The sequence below is a fragment of the Puntigrus tetrazona genome, chromosome 7 (genome assembly GCF_018831695.1).
Source record: "Puntigrus tetrazona isolate hp1 chromosome 7, ASM1883169v1, whole genome shotgun sequence".
NCBI classification, from domain to species: domain Eukaryota; kingdom Metazoa; phylum Chordata; class Actinopteri; order Cypriniformes; family Cyprinidae; genus Puntigrus; species Puntigrus tetrazona.
The window spans coordinates 21,302,648-21,318,516 of NC_056705.1; positions in this window are offsets into that span (position 1 = coordinate 21,302,648).

A 15,869-nucleotide genomic window follows, 5' to 3' on the forward strand; every position below is an offset into this window, starting at 1 on the left:
GGAGCGTCATTATGCTTTAACAGTGACTGTATCATATCAGGATGATTAACACACTCGGCCTGTCTGAAGAACATGTTTATGTAAACAAAAGAGAAGCGTGGCTTGCGGAAGCGTTTTAGCCTGCTTTCAAAGGCATTGTAGTGGTGCGTTTTTCATAATATGTGTTAAATCCTCTTGTGAATCATTTTGTTTCTGCGCGTGTGCTGATCTCCGAAACACAACATGATTAGTAGCGCCCCAGATGCGCCGATTCCAGCTGTTTATTTAAATTCACTCGCAGTATTTATGTTTATATTTCAGCTTAGTGTTAAACTAATTGAATTTTACCTAGAAACAATACCTCGAAGTTCTTCTAGCAAGACATTGTTTATGGTTATGGGTCGGTATGATTTAAAAATAAAATCATATTTCATTCAGCAAAAGTTTACTCGATTTTTCAAACAAATTTACAGAAAATGTGTTTGTTTTTTTTTGTTTTTTTAATAAAAGCGTGTATTTAACTTAAAAAAAAAAAAAAAAAGCATGGTTTTCGCCAAAGTACTAACTGTAACCTTTTATATTTATAGTTACGCTACATCAGAATATGATTTATGAAGTATCATTTGACGCTGAAACTGATGATGCCTGCCAAAAATTCAGCTTTTAATCAAAAGACAAAAAAAGGTTTTTACTGTATTTCTGATCAAATGAATGCAGCATTGGTTGGACTTCTTTGTTTAATTCATGGGCTTCTTTTTATTTATTTTTAGCGCTTCAGAGTAGATATAGTTTCTATGTGTAGGTAACTATAAAGAAATGCCCACATGGCAGAAATGTACAGTTGTAGGATGAAACGGCGCATTTATATTATTTATGTTGAAAACATACAAAGTTTGTCAGCCGAGTTGTTTCTCTTGTGTAGCTCTATAGATTAAACGGCCAAATCAAAGAGAGACAAGGAGCTCTGTTCTCCCTGTGCTCACTGGCACGCTAACAGACGAATGTGTGTATGCGGTGTATAGGACGCGTTTGATGTTTCAGCCAAATTCTCTCAGGTGTTTTTACGTACAGTCTGGCATTTATGTGCTCCAATTGTTTTGTCTGCAAGCACCTATGCGGCACACCGGCTTCTGTTACTCTATAAAGTCCAGGCGAGCTGCTGTGTCGGAGGTCTGACGCTTAACTGCAAAACCGTGGACACATCAACGGTCTCCGTAACTCTCACAAATCCGATGCCGAAGATGTGTAATTAGCGCAAACTCAAAAAATAAAAAGTTCTTTGTTTGAAGAGATAAGACTCGCGGCAGACACTGTAATTTTCTAAAGCCCATTAGGACACGGTTTCACAAGGGCAGACAATTGAGAGCACGTATCTGGATATGGCTGTGAGGGGTGCAAGGTCGCGTCACCTCGACTTCAGACATATTTACTGTACCTGGACACGTTAATGTTCCACTGTAACCACGGATACCATAATTATTCTGTCATGCTCCCTGTTGGGCTAATTGTTCTAAAAACCGTAATTAACAGGAATCAGGACGTAACTCCTCTTTCACTTTCCTAAAACTCATTTGCAACCCCCTTTACTTTTTTTGCACTTTTTTTTTTTTTCCACACTCGTTCCGTCTTACATTTTTTTTTTTTGATTATATCGTTTTCCTTGCTTAGGCCGTCTCTCCCCAAAGGCCGCTGCCGCGAGACAGCCTCATAAATTGATTTAGTTCCTCGGATTTCTTCATAATGGAATATTATCACGTGTTGAGAGCAGCGCGTTCAGTTTTGTTAATTTCTCCAGAGCATGCCGCATCCAAGGTGGAGGGAATATTTATTTTTTATTTTTTTAATTTATTTCTTTTAAAACTGAACGTAGGCCAAAAGATAACAAAACATAGCGAACTAATTTAAATTACAGTTGAAAGTAAATCGGCTGCTGCAAACCATTTTTATTGTCATCATCATATAATTGTAATTTCTCCTATTTTTATTTATATTAATGCGCTGAATGAGATGCGGAACAGCAACCGAGAGGAGAAAGTGCTGGTTTCCTTGTTCGTGTTGTTCGAGCAACATGCAGTAACGAATCACTTACCATATTAAAGCCAGGATGCATAAAATAAAAGCAGTGGTCTTGTTCCAGGCCTTCAGTCATTTTGTGCTGCTTTTGCTTACTTTTAAATTATTCAGTGCTTTGACTTTTTTCTGTCAGCAACTGTGCGTTTCCCATTGACGATATTCTGGCTGTGCTAATCGTTTCCCAGCGTCTGCCGTTTTATGACTGACATAGCAATAAGCAGATTGTCCTGATATTTATGCCTCGTGCGGCTTAGAGAGATAATTAAAGTATATAAATTAATCAAGTGCAATTAATTAGGGGCTTTATGTTGGCAGCGGTACATCCTCGCATGTATAATTTATATTTATTGATTTGTTTGCTTTCATTAGCCTATGAGATAACAGTTGAAATGCATTAGCGAAGAGGGAAATGCAGAATTAGAATGAGTGCGGGCGGCAGGCGAATGGTGTGGTCGCTCAGTAATTGATAGATCAGCGGCCGCTCAATGCTAATATGCTGCAGTGTTAACTGTCATAAGTGCACAGGATCGATGACTGATATTTTCCTCCATATCTGCCGCTTGATTAATGATGTTTTTGAAAGCAGCAACCTGGTTAATGGTAAGTTGATAGGCATGCTAAATTTACTGTTTAATCAGCTTGTGGATTTATAGTGGCAGTGCAGCCATGCAGGGTAGCTGGCCTGAAACCTGATGGTGCTCCAGAAGACTATTTGCACCAGTCAGCAGCCTGGATAAGCATTTAGGGCTCTCCGCTGATTTCTCATTGACCCTACAGCTATCATTCATCAAAAACCTGTTTAGAGAGAGACGGAAATTTATTTTGGAAAATCGCAGTCCATTTTTTTTTTCCTAAGCAAATCGCATGAATGGTGTGAAAGACCAACGTGCATACATGTATCATTAATGAGCTTTTATTGAGCATTATGTACATTTCATGCTGCCACAGATCACTGATTCTTTGAAATACCTCACCTTGGACAAAGTTGTGTCAAATAGATAAAGTAAAGTGTCTTATGTTGCTATTGGTTCCACGTTTATTTGACAAATGTCCCATGTGTCCGGTCAGAGGTCGTTGTTATGGTAACCTGCAGTAAGACTGATGATGCTGCCTTTGGCCTCATTGTACTAATTGCCCAGGTAGAAGAACTCCTCGCTCGCTCCCTCACCATATTGATTGTATTCTCTTTTTTTTTTTTTTTTTTTTTTTTTTTTTTTTTTTTTGGGGATAAATCTTGATTGTGGTTTAACAGAAGAGTACCTCCAAAAAGTAATAAAAAATATAAACGCACACACACAAACCTAGCAATAAATATTAATACCAATAATAATTATTATATATATAATATATTGTTGTTATTATTATTTTATTATTATAAATTTTTCAGGAAAAAAACATTTCTTCTTATTTTCATTATTATTATTATTACCATTAATTAATTAATTCTGTTTGACTTAAGCAGTGACATGCAGAATGGTATTGATGAGTTTACTATTAATAATAGAAATGCATCTGTGTACTCATCAGTAACAGAAACCTTTTAACCTTTTTGCTCTTTGCTATGGGTGCCCAGACACTCACACACACACACACACACACACACACACACACACACACACACACACACACACACACAGACACTGAAACCTATCCTGAGAACAGCTGGACATGTTTGGTGTGTGGTGCTCCTGCGTCTGTCCTGTATCACAATGTGTGTGTGTGTGTGTGTGTGTGTGTGTGTGTGTGTGTAGAGAGAGAAAGAGAGACCATATTGACAATACTAGCAGGCTGTTTTTTTAAACCCGCTGTGGGCTATTGGGTTTCCCACTATGGACCCCCCGGGACTAACATGGTTTCCACTTTTCTTTACAGCTGTGGAAGTCACCGACTGAAACCAACCGGGGGGTCAAATCAATCTGAGTATTTATGACCCAGAAATGTGACACTGTTTCTTAAATGCTGTTGTTCCTTCTTGATTTAGCCTTAAAGGTGCCTGTGTGTGTGTGTGTGTGTTGTGTGTGTGCGTGTGGAGAGAGAGAGAGAGAGAGATTCTTATGAGTGTGTATCAGTGTCTCTTCATGCGTGTCTGGCAGAGACTGGAGTAAGATGCTTTATGACCGCTGCACCAAATTGTCTTTTCCCCCGTCTCACCCCTTGTAAACAAAGATGGGTTAATACGTTCTTTTGATGACAGTTTTATGGAAAGCTTTTAGTCCTTGAGTATGTATCATATTTACTGTAAGTATACTTCAACTACAAAGGCATGTCACAGGCTCATAAATCCACTCAGTGGGATTGTTACACACAGCGAGTCATTTATTCATATATAGCGCGTAAGTATGATTGTTATCTTATTGGCTGAAGTCATGAAACCTCTGTGTTCTGCTGTACTCTAACAAAACAAGGAGAATTAGACGGTGACTAACTCTTCTCGCCACAGGAAGTGAGCAATACTATAACTCCACAATAACAAATATTTTCAGCTGGACAGTGCTTTGTAATTGGAAAGGTTTTCTTCGAAAATGTGTAGTCCGTTACTTGTACAACATTTGACTTTCTCTTTGTCTTAATTGTCCTGTCTAGTTTTTGCACACACACTTTGGGTCTTTTTTTCTGAGAGTGATTTGTAGGTTACACTTTATTTTAAGGTGTCCTTGTTACAGTGTAATTTTATATTTAAATAAAGAGTGATATTAATGAACTATGTACATGGTTATGGTTCGACTTGCGTGTAATGATGCATAATTTATCGGTATTATAATAGTAAGTACGTGTAATTTGTCTTTTGTGGTTCGTTTATTTCTAAATTATAGCAAGATTTTTCAGAACATAAAACATTTGAGCTGGAATGCAGTAAAAGCGAGGAAAACGGGAAAGCGAGAGAGCATGCGGCAGCTCGGTGTGAGGATGATTTTGAGAGGGCCTTGGAGCTTATTGAAGGAAAGGCAGTCTGACAACTCATCAATGTTCGCTGCCACTGCACTAAACTAATGAAAGTGCTATTTGATCTCGGCCTGAAAAGGCTCAATACCACTCCTGCTATCATTTAAGTCCCAGGCTTCATCCAAATCTGTCTCTAGATCCCCAGATATCAGACCAATACACGACTGAATAAACTGTATTTGTTACAAGCACATTGTGAGTTGGATGGGGAGAACTGTTCTCCTTTTGCTTGATGGAAAAATGTATACCTCAGTTGTGTGAGTTATTTAGTGGTGCGCTTTTTTATTCAAGTACTGGGTTGGTTGATTTTGGTTGATTTTGGTCCTGTGCAATGAAAATGTCTTCTGACACCTAGCACAGTTAGCTAACTCAGAAAGAGGGTTTTTTTTCTTTTTTTTGTGATATATTTGTCAATGGAAAAATGATTGGTAATGACAGTGGACTAATTGTCAGTGTACCATCCAATACTGCTCTTTTTGAAGCACTGTTTCTGTAGTATAATAGTGCAGTATACATGAAATATAATATATTTCTGTAACAGATTTATATTTGCCTCTAGCACACTCTGACTGACTTCTTACTCTTTTGGTTACTTGGGGACCGCCTGTATGTATGTGGAAATATGATAAGCAAGGTTTTTGTTTTTTATTTTGTTTTTTATTGAGATGCTGTTATTTTTTATTATTATTTTGGTTCAGTTTTTGATTGCCCTTTTCATTTTTACCGAAAGTTTGTACCTTTTTTTTTTTTTTTTTTTTTTTTGAAATTTTTAGTTTTATTTTATATTTGTAGATTTTTTTTTTATTATTTTATTTATTTTTGTTATTTTAGTACATCAAGTTAAACTAGTTTTAATTTTAGTTTTAATGAACTATAGTAACCCTGACTTGGGAATTGTTGTTTATTATTTTTCAATTTTTTTCTTTGATCTTTAAAATCATATTCAGAAATAGTCATATTCATAGATAATGTTATCCTTGATTTATCTTTAGAAACACAGATTTTATGAAACATTTACAATTTTAAACAATGGATAAAAAAAAAAAAAACTCTTTAATGTGAGCAATGACATATACATACAATAGTAGTCATGCTAACATTAATAAATTACCCTCAATGCATCTGTACTGTATATTGTAAGATTACGCAGGATATAATTTTAATGATTTAAAAAAAAAAGTCACTGTGATAACTAAAATGTACAAATTGTACATTTTATTGAGTGTCAAATTTGTCACAAAAGTGTCACAAAACAGTGATTTGGTGTTTAAGAAGCATTTGTCATTTTATATACGTGTAAAAAAACACAACTGTACAGTTTTAGAACAAAATGTGTAACATTTGTCTTTACTTACTGTTTTGATGGCAAATGAATGTGCCCTTTAAAAAAAACAAAAAACATTTTTTAGGAATAAAAAAACCTGACCCCAAACTTTTGAACAGTGGTGTATTTTCGAATCATATTTTAAGTATATTCAGTGAATAATTTCATGCTGTATGTCTATATATTTGAGTTTAGGTTTTCAAGCTCTTTATATTGATGTACATTACTTTTATAGCTGTGTGCACCTTTAAACGCTGCCAGATCACATTTGCTCAGTTTACACTTCAGGATCACTCCGTACAGTACGTGTACAAATGACAATTTCCAAGTCTCGTCTGTTTTCCTGTCAAATGATTAAATTCAATGTTGGCATTGTCAGTTCAAGGATGTTAGAAGTGAATAATGTATGTAAGTGCAGTTTCGGCCTTGTCTCTCTGTATATCTGTACATCACAAATTCATAATCTTGTCTCGTGCTTCTGATGGCATAACACACGCTAGGTTATTCCCACACTGAATCGTAAGGAAAACAAAGTGTTTCAATGGAGATGTGTGCAGGCCACCCTGATTGTAGAAAAAGAGAGAGCAAACGAGACCGAGGGTGAGCGAGAGGCTCTCAGAGGCTTTCTGAGAAAATCAGAAGCACATAGTAAAAGAGAGCGAGTGCAATGAGGGGAGACAGAGAGACTAAGGATGACAGATCTGGCCTAAGTCTGGTCCAGGGAAAGGGGTGATGCGTCATCACCATACTTGAGTCCTGCGAATGAAAACAGCCCCATGCCTGCACTTGAACTGAAGTGTTTCAAGGTTATGCTAACCGAAACATGGTGAAGTAATAACATAAACAGCTTGATAACCAACCATGTGGGAGATTTCTGTCATAACTCATGAGCATACAATGCCAAAAGACAGCCTTTTTTGTTCCAAAGTCAAAAGTTTGGAACAAACAATATTTTCGTTTCAAAAGTTAGTTTGACATTCCTTTTGCTGCGTGTTCATAAATATAATCTTCCCATATCTGATGTTTAAGATAACCTCTAAATTAGTAAAAGTGCAAGTGCATATATATATATATATATATATATATATATATATATATATATATATATATATATATATATATATATATATATGAATGTGTGTGTGTGTATATATACACTGTATGTGTGTACTCTGTGTTTGTGTGTGTGTGTGTGTGTGTGTGTAAATAACATATAAACATTATTTTCCAATATTTGATGTTTACGATAACCTCTTAATTATTATAAATACAAATATCTGTGTGTTTATTTCACAATTCACTTAGGATTAGGATTAGGAAAAGTAAAGACACCTAGACACCTATGTTACTAAAGAAATCTTACCAACATATAAATATAACAATTACAAGGGATTAACTCCAAAATTAAATATATGATATTGTTTACTTATGTAGTGTTAAAGGAGCAAGCATTTCAACTAGCATTTTCCAATGTGTGAATGTAAATATTAATAAAATCACCTCAACATAAGTTTTTCATTTTTGTGTGTGTGTGTTAGTTTTCATCCTAGCAAAGACAAATTAAAGACGAGGTGAGACAGTGGACAGAAGGACAGTGTGGAAATTGTTCATAAGGTTTAACCCTGTTAATCTCCACATATATATTCTGCTAATTAATCCTGATAATTCCCTTCACCTTTACTGAGCTACCCTGAAGTTAAACTTCTTAATGAATCAGACATGAATCAGGTACCTTTACAGCTGTGCTGTGCACGCTCTGCTTTAAATCCCTGGAGGCAGAGGCCACCGATTGTTCCTCATTTCCCCTGGTGTGCTGGTTAGTGTCGGGTTAGAGATTAGTAGTTAGAATTTGTTAGAATGTAATCCTTGGAATTTTAAAAACCGTTCCATCTTTTGAAAATAAAAGAGCTCGGTGTCCGTTTCAGTGTCTGAAACATGAGTGATTTTGATACTTTTGATGACAGACTTTACCCAAAACACAACAGGAAATGATTGTAACTGCAGTATGTGATTAAAAAAAAAAAAAGCTCTTTAATGTGAGTAATGATATTTCACAGTTTGTCCACATACGACGTTAGTCATACTAACATTATTCAGTTAGTCAGCCACAAATCTGTGTTGTATATTTTAGGATTGTGCAGGATGTGGTTTTCACAGTTGACTGCAACTATGAAATGGAAAAGAAATTGAAGTTTTTGATTGGGCTTTTGATTTTTTTTTTAATAAATCTGTCATTTGTTGTTTTTGGGAGGAAGAGGTGGTGGATTGAATCAAGCGTCCGCGTGAAGCCCCTGTGAGTGAGTTACAAATTGTACATTTATTGAGTGTTCCACTTATCCCTGCTCTCTCTTTACAATTGGAATAATGTAATAATGAAATGTATTTGGTATCTCAAATCTATCTCTCTCGGTGCCCCCGCTGGTGCTCATGTGGAGCGGCAGCACACGCATCCCAAGAGACGATCTCAGTTGCTTGCTGTCTTATTAACCAGTCTCCATTCAGGACCCCCATTAACTCAGTCAAGGTCAATCCAGCAAATCTACTGCTCCGCAGATGAGGACCAGGCCGGCACACTGATAACTGACCTGCCCCTTTCCGTCCGGGTCAGCGGTGTTGAGCGGAAAGGTCGTCTGCTGGCTGAAGCCGAAACGCTTAACAAATGAACTTGGCCCGCTGATGTTGGGGGTTCCGCCATCCTCGTTTACGCCGGCCTGTCCTGAGAGATGGGATTGTGTGATGCCGAGATTGTTTCCTCGATTAGGCAGTGGCAGAAATGGAGAGAAAGAGAGAGAGAGAAAGAGAGAGAGATCTGGATCGCTCCCTCTGTCCTCGCAGAATCGGCTTCATTCTTCCGACCTCTCGGAAAACAATACCCAGCTGTCCCTCTCTACTTTGATCAGCCAAATGAAAGATGCTGGCATTTCTTATGGAGTGGAGATTGCTTATCGATCTATATCAAAATATTCATGTTAATCCGTGGGCAGACCGAGCGTATTTTCAAGCCAGGTTAGCAATCACAGCTAGCCGGTCTGTCTAAGGCAATTGGCAGAGCCATGGAAGATAATCAGACTGGGGTCCAGCAGTCAAATGCACTTTGCTGTTTAAATTTAGACCCCTGACAGTGATGGAGGAGTCCACAGAAAGGTGTTGACAAACCAAATTGTTTGTTCCAGCATTATTTTGCCAGAGATCAAGTCCAGAGTAATGTGGATTTGTTCATTACAGGGGCCGGCTATTGAAAGGGATGGGATACAGAAGAAAAAGAAGGGGGGGTCATGAGTAGCCCTAGCAATGAGCGTGTTAGTGTGTGTGTGTGTGTGTGTGTGTGTGACAAGTATGAGATTAAACTGTTTGAAAGGCTGAGGAGAACATGAGCTCACCTCATTTTGTGCAAAGATTGTTTGCGCGCTTGAAAGGACTTATGAGAAAACTCTGGAGATTCAAAGTATGAAATGCACAGACAGATTCCGCAAGGCTTTGGAAATATGCATTAAAATATGTCACAGCAGTAAAACAATACGCGTTTGAGGGGATTGTACGCCTGAAAGTGTTTTAGGAGATTACAAAATAAAAAGAGTCTCATATTTCAAATTCATCAATGCTGGATTAATCTGGTTCAGGTTAGGCAGTTTAATGCTCAAAACTATTCTCCGTTTTTAAAGAAATTATACAAAATAAACTTTTAGAATGAACTAAATCAGGTAGCATAGCCCTGATATTTAGTTAAAATGGGCCGTTCATCATAAATAATCATAAAAATTGAAAATTTAAACACTCATTTGACTAAAAGTTTAGGCCCCGTATGTTTTTTACAGGAGTCAATTATGCTTACCAAGGCAAAATTTATTTGCTAAAAACGGTTAAAAAGTAATATTCCAAAGTATCATTGCAATAGTTTTTGTTTAAGCCAAGTAATATAGCTTTAGTAGCAGAATTTTAAAATGTCAAATAAGTTATTATTTTTTTTAGTTTGAACCCAAATTTCAATACTGGTTAAAGGAAACCACAACAAATCCCCTCCACTTTAGCATAGCATAGCATATCGCATTTCTGTGGCTTCTCAAAATTTGGAAAGAAATATTTCAAATTTGCCATAACTCCCGCAGCTTTTAGCCTGTTAGAAATACAGCAGTGTTTACATTTTCCGAAATGTAATATAACAATGTATAGTGTCATAATTGTACATTGCATTTTTTTCAATATTTTCTGCTAGATACAACAGTAAGTAATAATATCTGTGGAAATGTCTTCAAAGTCAATGAAAGGGATATACAGTAAACATGAGAGTATGCATTGAGATCAGTTTGTCATAAACGCATCAAAGATGTGCAACAAGATTTCCTGTTTTCCATCATCTTGTCCAGCTATTTGGATCTTAGATTACAGTAGATTATGTATCCTGATTTCCTCTCACGAGCTGGATTATGCCCCGCCCCTCTAGCTGTGACGAACGGCTCGCTAAATCTCTCTCAATACGTTAATACTGTCATGCAATTATTGCTCTAAAGAAATCTGTGAAGAACCAGCAGTGCCAGAAAGCAGAAGCTAATCCTGCTGAAGGCCAAAGGGTAACAACTAGCGCCATATGGCCGCACACGAGTAATGACGAGCGTTCCGCTTTCAGGTCAATCATACAAAAGTATTAGTGTCAGGTGCGGATTAATGCAGTAATGTTCCTTTACCCTCAGACAAAACACTCACTACCTGATTCTGCCGCTTTTCCGTGTTGGGACGACGGTTGTACAGCTGTGTTTATCGCTCGTGCTAAATCTCGAGTTGTAAGCCTCCGGGCCTGAATGTCGCTGCTAGAACCGGTTCTGTTGTTGATCCACTGCTTTCGTTGAAAGCGAGCGGAGATATTATTTGTGCAGTTGATTATTTTAAAGCACACATTGCCGTTAAACACCATGAACAATTCACTTAAAGAGCAGTAAAAATCTCCAAGGCGATGCGTGCAGTAATGTAATGTGCCATATCAGCTAATCAGTAGGTACATTTTTATTTCAGCGCTGATAAACGTATCCCTTTTAATGGCCAATTTTATAATTACTATGAGGATTCATATTACAAAACATTAACGTAAGCATAAATGCATTATAGCTTGTATGTGCATTTTCAACTCTTATAGCGATATCTTAAAAGCGTAGTGCTCTTCCTGCAATACCTCATTATGCATTATATAATAAAATAAATATTTAAAAAATCTGGATTGTTGCGAAATGTAAATATACTGCGTGTATGCGTAATGTTCCGGTGCTAAGAATGTGATATACGGTAAGAGACACTTGCAGCACTTTATGTATTATAACAATAAGAGATGAAAAAATTCACTTAAATTTGGTTATAGACATCTTTTGTATATACTGTACAATAAAGATATAGAATAATGCATAGGTAATGTACAAGCAAGTTGTTTCCTGATGTTAATGCGGGCGGAAGCAAGTGGCATACAGATGGGCATATACTCAAGATATTAGGTGTCAACAGCATGTTTCTTTGTCACCGTATGTGCTCGAGTGTACTTGTGTGAACGTGCACGTGTGTTAAGGGTTTGCTGTAAAGGTGAGAGTGAGTCTCAGGAGTGATCGTGTGTGATAACAGATGGATATGCTTTTGCATACATGTAAACAACACTGCCAGCTATTAACATACATCTGTACAGATGGTGAACCATAATAAAGAATAAAACATAAGGCTGTTGTTTTTTTCTTCTTCTTTTTCGACTTACTATTTCTTTATATGGGTGCATTTAGTTTCAATACAGTTGTTCGTCATAATCATTTAAAAAAATAAAAATAAATAAAAAAAATGAATGACCGGAAACAGTACTAATTTGATCAAAAATGTGCGGTCTGTACGATTCAATTATGCTTACTGGCTAAAAAATGCAGTAAACTGTGACATTGTTAATATTGTGCTTATTGCAGTAAAATATATAAATTAATAAACATCTATATGATGGTAAAGCTGAATCATTAGACATTACAGTCTTCGGTATAACATAATCCTTCAGAAAGCATCCCAATATGGCAATTTAATGTTCAAGAAAGATCACTATTAATTATAGCAATGTTTTTAATCTATTAACAGTTATGCCGCTTGATATTTTTGCGGATTTGTATAATGTATTTTTAAATCGAAATCTTTGGTAATAGTATACATGCCTTTACTGTCACTTTTTATCATTATAAAGGATTCTCATCAATTTTGTACAAATAAAAAACAAAATCAACATGTTGCTGTATTTTTTGTTTCTGTTTTGATCACTCTGTCGTTTGTGTGATAAGTACGCTACCTTGTAGTATTTTGTTGTTTAGTGGTGTGTGTGTGTGTGTGTGTGTGTGTGTGTGTGTGTGTGTGTGTGTGTGTGTGTGTGTGTGTGTGTGTGTGTGTGTGTGAGAGGATTGCGTGCCAGTGTAAATGAATGCATCTCTTGGTGCATGTGGTATCGCTCCAAAAGCAACGGATGTGAGGAAGAGAGAAGGAGGGAGAGACTGTACTACAGATGAGGCTTTTCAGGAACTTACATAGAGCTCACTTTTAACATGTGTCTCTAATGATAACGAAATTCTGTGCGCACGTCCAGGTGTGCATCACATATGTATGTATTGTAATTACATTGATGTTCGGTCTTTACATATAATACAACCTGCAGTGTCAGTTCTCCACACCGTCCTCGTGTGACACGTTCAATTGCCCTCATGTACCACACATGCTCCTGTGTTCAGCCCCCATGTATCTGCTCAGAAACCCCCCCCCACATGCATCTTAAACAGTGTCGCACACAACTCATCCTCGCATCTCACAGTATTACGCTACAAAAGTGCTGCACGAATAACCTCAAACAGTTGCCAAACGAAGACTTTCTAGGTTATTTTCACAACAAAATATATAATATCACATAATAGAAAACGTTTGAAATAAATGATTTTGATTCAGTTTGGCATTGTATTTCCTGTGTAGCCTCATTAGATATTCAGATTGGAGGTTTGCCAAAAGCTGGCACTGATCTTTCATGTAAATGAATGTTTAACAACGTGTTCCAAAAAAAGCTTTGAGATGAAGAAAGATACCTCTAGGAAGTGTTGTTCATTAAATGTGTAACTTTTCTGCCACGCACTACAAAAAATTCTAGAGATTGTGAAAAAAAAGGGGTCTCTCTCACTTTCCTGGTCTCTTTCTCTCTCTCTCTCTCTCTCTCTCTTCTCTGACAACATTTGAAGTGAAAATTGGCAGAGTTCTTTACACATTTCCGTGTCTTTTCGCCATTTCCTAAGAATTTCCAGAGTCTTGTGTGATGCCTGCCTCCGAGCTATGCTGCATATGTTAAGAGTTAACCACAAAATACCAAATGCAAGGAAAGATGCGGCTAAATGGCTCGGACACAACAATCCGTTTGATGTTTTCTAACCGAAATGCCATCCTAAAATTTGATAATGCTCTATAATGTGAATTATTATGCATGCCGTTTGCCTAAACTTAAAATGAACAGCCTCGAAAATAATTACAAATATTTTGTGGCAAATATTTGTGGCTATTATTTCATAATTTATTTATTTAGACTTAAAGTCACGGTATGTCCTTTATTTCCTTAATCTTAGTTGAGGAGTATCTATCTGTGTTCTTGCTGAGAGTGTATGGCACTCAACAGGTATACACTCACACACAAATAAAACACGATTTAGCTGATTTATTCATGATTTTGCTGAACATTTAAATTAAGCAAAACACTTTAAATAACATGATAATTTCTTGCACTATATTTGAAAGGATGTATATTTAAAAAAGTCATTAGAAATGTGAAATTTCTGAATTTTATGTGTGGAGAACCATAATTTATCACATTTGGTGCAACATACAATGTATACACACACTACAGCTAATGCTAATTACAGTGCAGTATGCCAAAATAATATGCTATGTAGTATGTAGAACTGAATGTAGAGGATAGAAGAGAGAAGAATAGGAATAGTATGGGTGAGTGAAGTCTACAGCTGACCTCAGACCTGTATGATACACACATGTTGGTATTTGGGCTTTATGAGGACTCTCCATAGGTGTAGTGCTTTTTATACTGTAAAAGCTGTATGTCCTATTCCCCTACACCTAAACCTACCCCTTACACAAACTTTATGAATTTTTTTAAAAAAAAGAAACAAAACAATTTAGTATGTTTAAGCTTTTTGAATTATGGGGACATTGGCAGTGTCCTTATAAAGCACCTTCAAATTGTAATACCTCTGTCATACCCATGTCATTAAACAAATTTGTGTCCTCATAAACCACAAAAACCTACACACACACATTATAAATACTACAGATTATTCTGACAATTAGTCACTATGATGTTCCTCTCTAAAGGCATTGATTAAACCCTGACATTCAAATCTTTACCAGACCTGCATTTATTGTACACTCTGTGTGTGTGTGTGTGTGTGTGTGTGTGTGTGTGTGTGTGTGTGTGTACTGAGAAAGAGCGCTGGCCTCACGCCTCAGAATATGGCTGCCTTTGATATTCAGCAGTTCCGTTTTCAGACCTTATCTGCCTCTATGAAGAATTATATCAGCGTATGAATCTCAAGCTTTAATCATGTTAACCTGCGATAGGACCTTCATTGCATAATGAGTTTATGGGGTTTGTAATAGACCTTGGAGGATTTCTTTCTCCTCTTCCTCTCCTCCACAACGCCTCTCAGGCTTACTTAAATTCTATTTATTACATGCAGGAGACTAAACATGCAAAGCTGCTTGACCTCTATGCTTTTTTGTTTATAATTTGTTCATAATTAAATGAATGTATATGTATATGTATATATATATATATATATATATATATATATATATATATATATATATATATATATATATATATATATATATATATAAATGAATGTATAAAAATGAATGCATCCATAATGGAGTACATTGGTTTGTATATGTATGTATTTATGTGTGTGTACATATTGATCAGTCAAAAAAAATACAGTTGAGTGTTCTGTAGTGTGTAGTGCAGATAGTGTTGTGGTGTTTATATTTCTGTGTTTTTATGGTGCAGGTTGTTGTGCGATCAGTGCAGTAGTGCATGCTTTTTATTAAACATTTTTAATGTGCCATGGCTCATGGCTGGCAGCATTTCCCGGCTCAGTATGGCTGGCTGGCTTGTGTGTGTGCCATCCATTTGATGCCAGACCTCCTCGTTTCCTATCAGTGGTTATTAAAGGTGTTTCCGCTGTGTGTGAGTTTGTGTTTGTGTGTCTAAGCGTGCATGTGTGTGTTGGGCACTAGTGTAATGATATTGGTAATACTTTAGAAAGGAAACCAAAGCAATATGCGTAACTTGGACCAACGGAGTCTAGTCAAACTGATAAAAGTTTACAGTTCGTTTGATAACCTTGAGGGGGGGGGGGATTGTCAAAAAACTAAGCAAAAAAACAAAACAAAGGATTATTTAGATTTTAAATCCCATGCTCTTTTGGGACAAGACTTTGTAAATGTATATGTTTAGACTAAATTTATTTTGTTTTGTTTTATTGTGCTGTTTTTTTGTTTT